This window comes from Dipteris shenzhenensis, chromosome 2 (assembly GCF_047967505.1).
Source record: "Dipteris shenzhenensis isolate YYH24624 ecotype China chromosome 2, Dip_SZ_1.0, whole genome shotgun sequence".
NCBI classification, from domain to species: domain Eukaryota; kingdom Viridiplantae; phylum Streptophyta; class Polypodiopsida; order Gleicheniales; family Dipteridaceae; genus Dipteris; species Dipteris shenzhenensis.
This window is the reverse complement of record NC_141597.1, coordinates 28,406,471-28,410,993: the sequence shown is the minus strand read 5'-3', so window position 1 is coordinate 28,410,993 and position 4,523 is coordinate 28,406,471.

Sequence of the window (4,523 nt, the reverse complement as noted above, 5' to 3'; positions counted from 1 at the left end):
CATCCGAAACTTTGCTACAATTTCACTCACGTGGTTTTGTCTAAACGCAACAGGAAAAACAAAATGGACTGAACCTCTATCTTTAAAAGGTGAAAGAATTGATAAATTAACTTGAATCAAGCAAATACATTTTGTTGTGCGTACCTTTAGGAGAAGACACTCGTTTGGAGGCTGCAAACATCTCAAAAATAGAAGTGTTACAGACATGATTAGTATGTTGGTCGAACCAAGCAAATGTAATGTTCCCTTGTGGAAACAGAATGTGCGAAGAAGTGTGCGTGCTCAAGATGAGGTGTTTAAAAAAAAAACCATACGTAATGTATGGTGGAGAGCCGGCACATGTCTCTCCAAAAATTATATATCATAGGGGAACGTGCCATCCCCCCGTTTCGAATAGTCACCTCCAGTGTTGGAGGTGTAGCGCATTAATGCAGACCAGAGCAGCAGACGGTGCAGAAACATTTCAGAATTGAAATGACCGTACATTCTACTTACATGGAGTATCCTTTGTGACGTCCACAGCTCGACGAGAAGTTGCCTATTTCTTTGCTGGAATGTTGGAATCTGAAAAACAATCATGATTAGTCAATATGCATTCCTCATGTTCTGCATGTTTGGATATGCTGGTTAGCATATGTGCAATTTCCTAAAGATGATAAATTCAAGCACAAAAGCTATCCACAATCCAACGATCAAAGATGTAGACTATGGTCGTGTATGATGATGCCGACTATGTAGACACAGTACCTATGCATAGTAGAGAATGCATGCGCAACTCGAATTAAGGAATGAAAGCACTGCAATTCACTGCACTTCATCATCAGCTAGACGGGGTGCCTATGCACAAAAGAGACTAATGCCTAAATCCTCGCGGTCGACTACGATTTAGTGTAGAGCACCAGAAACGACGTCACAAATTATGGGAGCTATTGAGAAAGGATCGCAGAGACTTTTGGCAAGCTTACAGCTGCAGTTAGTTACTGGAGCATTGGCAGTATATAGTAAGCTAGATATAGAGAGATTCAACCATTTATTCAGGCCTGGGCAAATGCCTCCTTTCACACTGTAACTAGCCTTGAACCTTCATCTCCTCCATCGCCAACCTTCCAAGCTTCATCTTCGCCATAGCCTAACATGTCTCTCTATTCCATCTCAAAGATTTTGTTGAAAACGTGTCTTGAGGAATGGATCCAATTTCGAACTCTTAAATTAGAATCGCAAAGTATGCCGAGAAGATTTGACTCGCCAGAGTCACCACCCGACTAATTGAAGCCAGCACTTACACATCAGTACTGCCGCAAGATATTGGGCAGCATAACCTATTAAGGCCGGTTTGCTTTTTGCATGGATACTAACTTTGCGCTACGAGTTGCTTTCCCATCGTCTTCAGCTTTAGCTTCAGCAATCGTTCTGCTTTGCAATCGTCTTCAACTCCAACGTACCACCATGCCACCATGCTCCAGGTGCGTACCTTTGTTAATGGACTTTTTAGCTTCAACTGCTTTTCCTGACGATGGGAGAGCTGCTGGTGTGCTATGTGCAATTTGGGAGAGATTTTCTTTTTGAGCCTACATGCAGCCCTGGAATAGATCTACGACTGTTCCAGGCTATTTCAAACCTCCAAAATCAGCGACAATGCCTACCTAACCAGTCATCTAAGGCTCAGCCAGTGTTGGAACAGCAACGTGCCTATTCCTTGAGCCTACACACACAGACAGCGGGTTCTCTTCTATTATCGAAGAGAACTTGCTCGGGGCAATGCAGAATGGACGACCCAATTGTTTTCATGTCCAGGTTGATTGCGGAGTTGTTGGAGCTGTGCAGCTCATTGAAGGGTTTGTTGAGTCCCAAGGGCCGGAAGCGGTGGTTGCAAAGGGAGCTTCTTCGCTCGAATTGGGGAATGCAAAAGCTCCACCAATTTAGAGCTTGAAGGAACCGCTTGATATGAGCACTTGCAGGTCTCCACGGATTTTGGAAAAAAAATCTGGGCGCTGAACTACACGACCTCGTTTGGATGAGGAAGAGAAACAGGATTTAGAAAATGCAGGCAGGGAGGAGGGAGGCGAGAACTACACGACCTCGTTTGGATGAGGAAGAGAAACGGGATTTAGAGCATGCAGGGAGGAGGGAGGCGAGTGAATGAAAGATTCCTAAGAGAAGGGAGGCGACCAAGGTAGCAATAAGAGGGATGATCTGAGTGGACAGTTTCACCTATATTTATAGGTTTTGCCTTGGCTTTTTACGCAGTTGGCTTTTTACGCAGCTTTTCAAAAGCTTTCAAAGCTTTTGGGCTTTCAGAATATAAAAAATCTAAGGGTGTATATTGTGCCGTGTGGAAGCACAGGATTTCAGAATTTGAAAAAACGTCCTAGTGCTGGCCAAGTAAAGAGTAATTGTGATAAACATACACTTCTCCTAGCTAGAAAGAAAGCATGACAATGTGGTTCCCTTGCCCTTTAGTTCACCCTCACTAGCTTGGATTAGAGCACTAACGTATAATATCCCCCCATGGATGATCACCGTCACCATCTCTGTAGATGCTAATTCTTCCCTCAAAGATGGCTATCGTTTGCATCACATGCACCCAACGTTGACGCAAAGTCACTTCAGTTTCGGATCCCAACATTCTACCTTCCAGTGAGAAGTACCACAAGAAGCTTTTGGTGTGCCACCCTCATGGTAAATTAAATTACCAAGTGTGAAAGATGAAAATTTTCCCACATAAACTCCCTATTACAAATCAATTTGAAGCGGTAGTTTAAATGTCCCACATACTTTCCAATCACTCAAATTGAATTGCAGTTTTGCCATGTGTGCTTTTTTTTTATAAACATAAAAACGATTTACTTATATGGGCATTTCATGGATAGATCTTCACCACATGAAAGCCATGTCTTACTTATATGGGTATTGTGTGGATAGACCTTCACTTCCTATCTCCTACATGAAAGCCATGTGAGAATGATATGTGCTTTTGAGTGGTAAAAACTAAAACATATTTCCATAAAAGAAATTCATGGTCATGCATCTTCATTGTAAGCTTCCCTTTATTTTTCCCTTATTGCATTATCATTTATGAAAGTTCTTCCCACGAAATATTTGTATATAAAGCCACTTCCTCTGTAGGATTCCTTTATGTAGGATTCCTTCATGTGTGGAGTATGAGACATGGTATATTCTTTATGTGCCATTTGTATCCTTCAATAACATGGAAGTTGCTACCTTATTTCCTGTTCTAGACCATACAAACTTCAAATACTTTCCTCACGAATTCCCTCATGAGATGCTAATTCATGCCTTGTGCTAAGCCACTTTCTATCTAAAATTCCCTATGTGATCCTATTATAATACCCATGAGAAAATCCACTTCTTGTTCAAAACTCCCTTGTAAGAACATACTTCATGTTTGAACTTCCCTCATGAGAACTTGCCGTCTATCCTTGAATTCCTTATGTGAAGCTACTACATATTGAAACTCCCTCATGTGAAACTACTTCCTATTCAAAATCCCCTTATGCAAAACTACCTCTATTCAAAATTTCCCTTTGTGAGAGCTACTTCTTGTTCACATTTTTACTCATATGAAGCTACTTGTCAAAAATCTCTCATGTGAAACTACTTCCCATCCAAAATTATTCAAAATCTTCTTATGCAACTCTACCTCTATCCAAACTTCCCTTATAAGAAGCTACTTCTTGGTCACATTTTCCCTCATATGTTCCCTTCCAAAATTCCCTTATATGTCCACATTTTCCCTCATATGTTACTTTCCCAAATTCCCTTATGAAAAGCTACTTTCCTATCCAATTCCCTTGTAATGAGTCCAAAATTACCTATTGTGAAGCTACGTTCTTTCCAATTTTCCATCATGTGAAGCTATATCCTTCACGAAATATCGTAATGTATTTCCCTTTTTAAGACGTCCTCATGAAAAAATGTAAATTTTGGTGAAATTATTCCCTCTTGTTGTTTATAAACTTTTGGAATTCCTTCAAACAAAGCTAATTCAATCATGAATTCCTATAGGTACTTTGCCTTCCAAGTTCCCTTATTAGTATCACAATGTTCACAAAATTTCCCAATTGAATTCCGTTGTGGATAATCATTGGAATAATGCTTTAGATTGGAATAAACCTTATTCAAATATGTGATTTTGTGTAAAACTTTAACAAGACAAATTTCCTATGTGTGAAGTCATGGCAACTATTCTAGGCCTCTAATTAGATTCACATTCCTTTGTGATTAATTTTTTACTATCATGCATTGTCAACCCAACTTTTGGTTTAACCTTGTATTATTACATCGTTCAGAAAATTCCCCAATTGGCTTTCCTTTTAAATAATAGTTGGAATAATGTTTTAGACCGGAATAAGAAAATTTTCCTATATGCAAAGTCATGACAACTATTTAAGATCCCTAATTTCAGATTCGCAGATTTTAGTTGTGAGAAATGTTTCATTATCATGCTTTTTGACAATCCAACTTTTGTTCAAACCAATGAGAGCTTCTCAATGTTTGCTTAA